General features: G+C 49.4%; 1 long non-coding RNA gene across 1 annotated transcript in view; it reads right to left on the bottom strand.

The window, feature by feature from the left end:
* Window positions 1–1,665: 1,665 nt before the first annotated feature.
* LOC144807967 (uncharacterized) overlaps window positions 1,666–10,061 on the bottom strand; it is a 28,973-nt gene continuing 20,577 nt past the window's right edge. The window contains exon 3 of the long non-coding RNA XR_013606542.1: window positions 1,666–1,742. This is a non-coding gene — a long non-coding RNA (uncharacterized LOC144807967). The remainder of the gene's footprint in view (window positions 1,743–10,061) is intronic.

Here is a 10,061-nt window from a genome sequence, read left to right as displayed (position 1 = left end):
TAAACCTAACAGTGCTACGAAGGCTTAGGGGCCCTACAGGTAAACCTTTACTAACCCAGCGCTACAAATGCTATGTACTCACTGCAGCAAGACTGGGCACTCTAGGGGCGCAATTAGGTTGTTTGGCATTCATCTACCCTTAGCTAAGCCACGTGATGTAGGAAGTAGATCAGAAGTAGCTCTCACTATTGAAAAGGTGAAGACCCTGGTATAACACAAACGCAGACATGCGGTTAGGCTCTACCAGGACATGTAGTAAACTATTAATTTATGTACATGTAGGATTAGATTGCATTGCAAGTTAATTCTTATTTCACTATTTTCCGCACACAACATACAACATAGATTCCTCACGTGCGCCCCCTGATGAAGGGAGAACCCCCAAAATGAATTGGGCAGACTGAATTTGAATTTACTTGAGGAACAGTGGATTTTGAAACTGATTCTATGAGAATAAATATGCCTTAAACTGGAATACAGGTGGATTTGCTTCCAAGGGAAGGAGACATTGATGCACTTTTACGGGTACAAGCTGTGGAGCAGGAGACACAGACCAGATCTAGTCTGGCGCTATATAAACAACTGTAGCCACCCACATCTCCCTTCTGGCACGCAATGAGTGGATTACATAAATACTACAATAATGAATGAAAAATACACGGCATGCATAGACAAGGTTTGCTATGTAACCTCTGGACTCCTGTAAACCTAAACAAACACCAGTAATCAGACACTAGGGACATCACCTGAAGCTCCTAAGTTTTTCCTGTTGTTTGGTATCTTGTTTTTGGAAGGTGGGTTTTTAGGATAAGCTATTTTTAGGTGTGTCTTCTTTTATTCCAGGATGGGCACTAGTTTTAGCATTGTCATCTCTTATACTCTGCATACCAAGTTGCTGACTTTCTTTCACGCATCCCTCATTTCCCCGAACAGGAAACGTCTGGTGGTGGGGTGTGTCAGGTAGACCTTTTGGTAGACGATGGGATAGAGGATAAGGAGTGCCATGCCATCCCTTCAGATATTTTTCCCCTCCTATATTCACCAGTTGTTTGCTTTGCTGTCATCAAGAAGTGGAGAGAGGGGAATCGGCAGGCGGCCCCTTTAAACCGGAGCTGTGGACGGACATCAGAGGATACACGCTTGAAGAAGGCGGGGTGGAGAGCGCGTCAGGTTGGTCAGTAGTTGATCCAGCTGCACTCTGCACAGGAACGCGAGGCAGAGAATCCAGCGGGGGAAGACCGGAAAGACAGAGCAGGCCCAACAGCCTTCCGAGAGAGAACTGGAGCCCAGGGGAGGTCACAGTTTGTCGGCGAGCGGAAAACCCGAACTTGGCGGAGGAGGGAAAGCCGAAACAGAAGACCAGACCTCACTGAAGGACGCGGAGTCACCACGCCACGGCCCCGGAAGGACGTGGCTCTTCCAGGTGCGTGGGCTTCTACGGGGCTTTTGGAAAGGGGCTGAGTCAAAGAGGGACGGGAGGGGAGGCTGAGGGGTGAAAGGGACCCAGGGAAAAGGAAATAAGTGAGACGGAAACAAAGACAAGAGCAGAAATCATCGGCTACTCTTTCTTTTGGTTGCTCCAACCTCTACCCCCCTCCCTTCACATTTATGCATAGCTAATATTTATCCCTCACATCCTCCCTTGACTAAACCATGAAGCAAAAACACTTACCTGGGTCTTTTCCTCCTGTCCGAGGGACGACGGCGGCCGAGGCTCACCTAAGGGACTGAAGTGGAAGACCCTGTGGGAAAGAAGAACATAAAAGAGTCAACCAATCATTGTGATTTCCTGTAATACTAATAAAAATTGTATACCAAGAAATTATTCAATGCATTGTGCTCCTTCTTGACCGACTCTTCTACAACCGGGAGCTACATACTTTCCCTACAGGGAATGGGAGACAGAAACACAGAGACCAACAGACACACACAGACACACACACGGGAAAGCATGGTAGAAAAACACTCTATACAGTTTTTATATGCTTGCATATGTACATTGTTTTAGAAAGATGGTGGAACTATTTATTCTGTTCAATGTGCTTATTTTGCTAATTACTTTTATCTGCTTCTATTATCATTGCAGTTCGGGCTGGACTGTTCCCATGAGGCACAGGGTCAAGACTGATTTGCGTATGGCCAGGTATAAACTGGGGTGGCATGGTGAGCAAAATAATGATGGATTTACCCAGATCTCTTGACTGGGGGTGAATGTTTTGATAAGTTCTGCATTCCGTCCATCAAGTGTGTGTCTTTTGCTCTATTATCATTGCAGCACATAAATTCTATACAAGAATTACGATGGTTAAATTAATAATGAAAATGCTAATGTTATGTTATTTTAATTTGATATCGCACACGAATTACCCCTAAGCAGAAACTACTTTAAGGAGAAATTTAGGATTGGTACGTAGAACCACTCAATCTTTGTGAAGTTGAAAGAAAGGCTCTTGTATAGCTAATACAGAGTGGAGAAGTGTGGCTCAATGGTTAGAGTGGCAGACCCTGATGCAGAGGTCTAGCCCGGGACCAGGGTTCAATTCCCCGCCTCGGCGGGTCTTGGGCTCAAAATTCCACGGACCTGATAATTCTCGCCTCGGTGCCTGTTCCAATCATGGAGTCCCACTCTCCAACTCTGAGCAATAGCTTGCTTAATCTCCACAACGGCCCCCACAACGCTAAAGGATGCCTGGCCTCCACCTTGGGGGTGCCCAGGAGTGGACACCTCACAGGGAAAGCCAGGATGGGTTCCACAGCGGTATTCGTACAAGCGCCTTTTTTTTACAATGCCTGAAGTTCATCAACTCTCCTTAGTGAGGTTATCGTTATGAGGAAAGCAACTTTCCATGATAGGAATTGTAACTGACATTTGTGCATTGGTTCAAAAGGCGGGCCCATTAGCCTTGGAAGAACTATGTTTAAGTTCCACTATGGAGCAGGGGGAATACTTGGCGGTATAACCCTTTTTAATCCTTCCATGAAGACTTTAATCACTGGTACTCCGAAGAGAGATAGGTGTTGGCTATTTTGCAAGTGTGCAGCTACGACTCCCAGGTGTAAACAAATGGATGTGTAAGTGAATCCACATTGCTGTAAATGCAACAGATAACAAATGATGTTCTGCACAAACGCATCAAGATGATTGATATTGTTGTTGTTACAATAGGCAACAAAACGTTTCCATTTGCTGCATAACATGCTCTAGTAGTAGGCTTTCTAGCTTCCTTGAAATTATTCATACAGTCTGGTGGTAGTTGTAAATAACCAAACTCTATGACTTCAGGAGCCAAATCGCTAGGTTGAGATCTCTAGGAATTGGATGTCTGATTTCTCCATGGCTCGGAGTGAGGAGACAAGATGTGATATGGAGCTTTTGATGTGGAACCACTGAGAGTTCTAAGGATGAGAGTACCAAGGTTGACGAGAACATGTGGGGGCTATTAAGATCAGTGAGGGACATTTGTCTGAGCTTCCGAACTATAAATGGAATTAGCAGGAGAGGCGGAAAAGCGTAAGCAAAAGCGTTTTCTCCATGTTAATTTCCATAGGAAATTTTGCGACAAGCTACAGCCCGAACTGCTGAACGGAATTACCTGAAATTTGGAAAAAAGGTAGAACTTGGTTCAGAACGCGACCTTTTGTAAAATGGTGTAAATCCGTTCAGTAGTTTTTGAGAAAATGAAAAAATAAGAGTAGAAAAATCAATTTCCCATAGGAAAATTTGTGCAAGGCTACAGCCAAAACTACTGAACGGAATTACCCCAAATTTGGCAAAAAGGTAGTGCTTTCACTCCTGAGGCACAGCCGGGAGCTCTGTTGTTTTGTGTTTTAAAAACTGTCTGTAAGATTTACTTTACTGCTGTTTGATTTTAAAAAAGCACACTCTTCCTACCTTGCCTCGTGGTCTCCTGGGCACTTCCTCATCTTGGGACCCCCGCGCAGCGGACATTATCGCTGCCGCGGGATAGGGAATTTACAACTCAGCGCCATTACCACGCCTGACCTCAGGCCACGCCCCCTCACAGTAGGCCTCGCCCCCGACCTTAAAACCGGGCTGTTCGTGAGCTCGCTCGCATAACCACTTTCACTCCTGAGGCACATCCGGGAGCTCTGTTGTTTTGTGTTTTAAAAACTGTAAGATTTATTTTACTGCTGTTTGATTTTAAAAAAGCACACTCTTCCTACCTTGCCTCGTGGTCTCCTGGGCACTTCCTCATCTTGGGACCCCCGCGCAGCCGACATTATCGCTGCCGCGGGATAAGGAATTTACAACTCGGCGCCATTACCACGCCTGACCTCAGGCCATGCCCCCTCACAGTAGGCCTCGCCCCCCGACCTTAAAACCGGGCTGTTCGTGAGCTCGCTCGCATAACCACTTTCACTCCTGAGGCACAGCCGGGAGCTCTGTTGTTTTGTGTTTTAAAAACTGTCTGTAAGATTTACTTTAATGCTGTTTGATTTTAAAAAAGCACACTCTTCCTACCTTGCCTCGTGGTCTCCTGGGCACTTCCTCATCTTGGGACCCCCGCGCAGCCGACATTATCTCTGCCGCGGAATAGGGAATTTACAACTCGGCGCCATTACCACGCCTGACCTCAGGCCACGCCCCCTCACAGTAGGCCACGCCCCGACCTTAAAACCGGGCTGTTCGTGAGCTCGCTCGCATAACCACTTTCACTCCTGAGGCACAGACGGGAGCTCTGTTGTTTTGCGTTTTAAAAACTGTCTGTAAGATTTACTTTACTGCTGTTTGATTTTAAAAAAGCACACTCTTCCTACCTTGCCTCGTGGTCTCCTGGGCACATCCTCATCTTGGGACCCCCGCGCAGCCGACATTATCGCTGCCGCGGGATAGGGAATTTACAACTCGGCGCCATTACCACGCCTGACCTCAGGCCACGCCCCCTCACAGTAGGCTACGCCCCCTATCCCCCATAAAAATATGTGCTTACAACGGAAGCGCAGCGGACGGGCGCAGCGGGCGTGCCTAAGGCAAGCCCGTCTGGGCCCGTCCGGGCCCGTCCGGCCCTAGGCCTAGTCACCACGCCCAATTCCCCGGGGAGCCGACTGATCTACACCCAAGGTGAGCTCCTCGCACTGAAACCGCCAATAAACATCAACTGTACTTACACTTATACAGGCGATAAACCCTTCTCAAACTGCGTCATCTGTAATCCGGCCCACACTGAAGCAGTATGCCACGGACTACATCTCGGCCTCCTCAATTGTAGGTCTCTCCCCAAACACTCTCTAGAGATCAACCTTCTCATTCAGGATCTAGCCTTAGACATTCTGTTCCTCACGGAAACGGGGCTCACCCAATTGCATTGACTCCGACATCGTCAAGGCCCTTCCCTTCGGCTACCATATCCATTCCCAAAACAGACCCCTCGGTAGAGGAGGTGGCCTGGCAATTATATACCGAGAGCACTTCGCCTGCAGAACTAACAACGGCAATATTGAGGACAGCGAAAGTTGCCAGTTCGCCATACAGATCTCACCTGCTACCTCCCTCTCAGGCCTATTGATCTATCGACCCCCAGGACCCCCGTCCAAGTTTCCTAGCTCCCTCGCCGAGACCGTTACCCTGTTGGCTACTACCTGCTCCAACTTTGTTATCCTGGGTGACCTCAATCTCCACTTTCTTGATCTCACTGACCGTACGGCCTCCGATCTCCTCACTGATCTTTCCTCGTTCGACCTCCATTTGGCGAACTCAGAGGTGACCCATGTCAAAGGGCACCTCCTGGAACCCGTCTTCACCAACATCCCTGATCTTAAGACCCGCTCCCCCCACCAGCTCCCGTGGACAGACCACTGTCTGATCCGTATGGACTGGCACCGTCAGGCCCCGCCACTCCAACTGCCTTCCACCAGAGTCACAGAGAGACGCTGGCACAAACTCTCACTCGAAGAATGGGCCTCTAGGCTCGCGGAAACCCCTCCCATCCCGGCCTTAGACCCTACCACTGCCGATACGCAGTTTAACGCCTGGCTCACTCATTCACTGGATTGCATACTCCCTAAAACTAGCACCGTGAATCGAGCCAAAAGAGTGACCCCGGCCCCCTGGTACACCGCCGAGCTCAACGTATTACGAAAAGAGTGCAAAAGGACAGAGCGTATTTGGAGAAGGAACAAATCCACAGCCAATAAAGAAGCTTTTCGTGCCTCCATAAAAACTTACAAACTCGCCATACGCAACTCCAAAATCCAATTCTTCGACGAAAGAATAAAAAACTCTTCCTGCTCAGCCAAAGAAACTTTCGTCATTTTAAAAGAACTCCTTAAAGTCCCAGACCCTCAGCAAAATTGTCCCTCTGATCGCAAAGCTTCTGAGGAGAAATGCCACAAACTGTCTAACTATTTCGACGGAAAAATACAGAAAATTCTCGCCTCTCTGCCTCCTATCGACCACACTCCCAGTCCTCACCCGGCCCACCCCTCCACCAAGCTTGAAACTCTCGGTCCGGTTACCACTGAAGAAGTCCTGACCACGCTCGCCACAATTAAAAGTGGCTCGCCGAGTGACCCGGTGCCCATGCGCATCCTGAAAAAAATCGCTCCCACCATCGCCCCCCCCCCTCACAGACCTCATTAACTCCTCATTACTGCAGGGAAAAGTCCCCCCCAGCTGTAGGATGGCCGTCGTAAAGGCACTGCTCAAAAAACCCTCTCTAGACCCACAGGACCTGGCCAATTACAGGCCAATATCCCTCCTCCCTGGCATCAGTAAAATCACTGAAAAGATGGTGAATAAAAAGCTTTCCCAGTATCTTTAGACCAATAACTTGCTCAGGAGTTCGCAGACGGGGTTTCGCCCGGGTCAGGGCACAGACACCGCCCTTCTGGCCGCAGTTGAAGAGACCAGATGCATTCAGGACGTAGGAGGATCAGTGGCAGTGATCCTCCTGGACCTCAGCGCAGCGTTTGACACGGTCAACCACCGGGTCCTAATCCAGCGACTCAGAGACATTGGGGTAGAGGGCATGGCCCTAGCCTGGTTTTCATCATTCCTAAACCATCGCTCCTTCCAAATCTGGGAAACCGATACCTCCTCCCCAGTAGTCCCCCTCCAGTGTGGTGTGCCGCAGGGCTCGTCACTCAGCCCGACATTATTTAATGTCTACATGGCCCCACTGGAGGAGGTAGTCACCCCATTTGGAGTGAAAATTATCAGCTATGCTGACGACACCCAGCTGGTGGTGTCCCTATCACATCCCAATCAAGAACCATCTAACCTCCACGACTGTCTCTCCAAAATTCAGGGCTGGATGAACAACTCAGCACTAAAACTTAACGGGTCTAAGACCGAAATCCTGCTTCTTGGTCAAAAAGGGCTCTCCCTTCCCCCAATGTCTAGCCTCCCTGCCTGGGTGAACACCCGGCCCCCAAGACCGAGATCAAGAGCCTGGGAATCTGGCTGGAGGGAGACCTGTCCTTTAAAACCCAGGCAAAAAAGACTGCGGGCATTTGTTTCGGCCTACTCAGATCAGTAAGAAAAATCTTTCCTCTGCTCCCCTCCCTCTCGCGCAAATTGCTTATCCAAGGACTCATCCTATCTAGGCTGGATTACAGCAACGCCATCTACCTGGGAGCCCCCGAATCCACCTTTAACAAACTGCAAAGTATCCAGAACTCTGCAGCCCGGCTTCTCACCAACACCCCGGCCAGATCCTCAGCTAAACCAGCCCTGAAGCTCCTTCACTGGCTCCCAGTAAGAGAAAGAGTCCAGTTCAAAGCTCTTTGCCTAGCTCATAAACTCTTACAGGACAAAGGCCCCCCCATTCTCAAAAACTTCACTACAAAGCCACAAGATCCCTCCGCTCAGATCACGAACACCTCATCAAAGTCCACAGAGTGAAAAAGGCCCGCACAGGCGGCCGCCGATTCTCCGTGAACACGGCCAGCCTTTGGAACTCCCTCCCCCGCAAACTAAGGACGGAACCTGATCACCTCCGCTTTAGGAAAATGCTGAAATCTCACCTTTTCCCGTAATACTCCCCTTCGCCCCCGGGCTTTCCCCTGTTTTGAGTGTCGTGGGTTCAGCGCTGGGATACTCACGGGTTACTACGCGCTCTACAAAACCCAATTAATTAATTAATTAATTAACCTTTTTAGGTCTCACCTGAGCCACCGCATGCACTGCACTGGCGAGACTTTAAGTAAGTGGGCTTTAGAAAATTCTACCACTGTGGCCTAGAGCTTGCGGTTACGCGCTCGGGCGCGCCCTCACGAGCAGAGGAGCTATCTGGCTTTCCTCTCTCCTCATGGGTCATCCGCTTTCAAAATACGAGAGCTTTCGTTCACATTCCTGAAGTTGATAGCTTCCTTTTCATTTGCCTATATATCCCTACCTCTCTTCTACCCCTCTACCTCTACTCTACCTCTCTACCTCTCTTCTACCCCTCTACCTCTCTTCTACCCCTCTACTTCTCTTCTACCGCTCTACCTCTCTTCATTCGTCTACCTCTCTTCTATCCCGCTACCTCTCCTCTACCCCTCTACCTCTCTTATACCCCTCTACCTCTACTCTACCTCTCTTCTACCTCTCTTCTATCCCCCTACCTCTCTTCTACCCCTCTACCTCTACTCTACCTCTCTTCTATCACTCTACCTCTCTTCTATCCCTCCACCTCTCCTCTACCCCTCTACCTCTCTTCTACTCTTCTATCGCTCTACCTCTCTTCTAGCCCTCTACCTCTCCTCTACCCTTCTGCCTCTACTCTACCTCTCTTCTACCCCTCTAACCCTCTTCTACCCCTCTAATGCTCTTCTACCCCTCTACACCTCTACTACCCTTCTAATATCCCTCTTCTACCCCTCTACACCACTTGTACCCCTCTACTATCCCTCTACCCTACTACCCCCTAACCTACTACCCCTCTATTACCCCTCTACCTCCCCTCTACCTCTCTTCTACCACTCTACCTCTCTTCTACCCCTTTACATTTATTCTACATCTCTTCTACCCCTCTACCTCTGCTCTACCTCTCTTCTACCCCTCTACCTCTCTTCTATCCTTCTACCCATCTACCCCTCTACCTTTCTTCTACCCCTCTACCTCTACTCTACCTCTCTTCTATCCCTCAACCTCTCTTCTACCCTTCTACCCCTCTACACCTCTATCCCTCTTATACCCTTCTACACCGCTACCCTTTTCTACCCCTCTACTACCCTTCTTCTACCCCCTTCCACCCCTCTGCCCCTCTTCTATAGCTCTACCCCTCTTCTACCCCTCTACCCCTCTTCTACCCCTCTAACCCTCTAATAACCCTCTACCCCTTTTCTACTCTTCTACCCCTCCTCTACCCCTCTACTACCCCTCTTCTACCTCTACACTACCTCTCTTCTACCCCTCAACCTTTACTCTACCTCTCTTCTACCCCTCTACCTCTCTTTTACCCCTCTACCTCTCTTCAACCCCTCTACCTCTACTCTATCTCTCTTCTAACCCTCTACCCCTCTTCTACCCCTCTACCTCTCTTCTACCCCTCTACCCTTCTTCTACCCCTCTCCTACCCCTCTACCCCTCTTATACCCCTCTACTATACCTCAACCCCTCTACTACCCCTCTACCACGCTCTCCTACCACTCTACCGCTCTGCTACCCCTCTTCTCCTTTTCTATCCCTCTACCCCTCCTCTACCACTCTACTACCCCTCTACCCCACTACTACCCCTCGTCTACCCCTCTACTACCCCCCACTACCCCTCTACTACCCTGCAACCCCTCTACTACTGCTCTACAACCCTCTACTACCCCTCTGATACCCCTCTACCTCTCTTCTACACCTCTAACCTCTACTGCCTCTCTTCTATCCCTCTACCCTCCTTATATCCCTCTACTATACCTCGACCCCTCTATTACCCCTCTACAACTGCTCACCTACCCCTCTACTACCTCTCTTCTACCGCTCTACCCCTTTTCTACCCTTGTACCACTCTTCTACCCCTGTACCCCTCTTCTACCCCCTAGTACCCCTCTTTTACCCCTCTACTTCTCTTCTACCCCTCTTCTACCCCACTACCTCTCTTCTACCACACTACCTTTCTTCTACC

The sequence above is a fragment of the Lissotriton helveticus genome, chromosome 1_2 (assembly GCF_964261635.1).
Source record: "Lissotriton helveticus chromosome 1_2, aLisHel1.1, whole genome shotgun sequence".
In the NCBI taxonomy this organism is placed as follows: domain Eukaryota; kingdom Metazoa; phylum Chordata; class Amphibia; order Caudata; family Salamandridae; genus Lissotriton; species Lissotriton helveticus.
The sequence above is the reverse complement of the archived record's forward strand: the minus strand, read 5'-3'. Positions and strand labels throughout refer to the sequence as shown.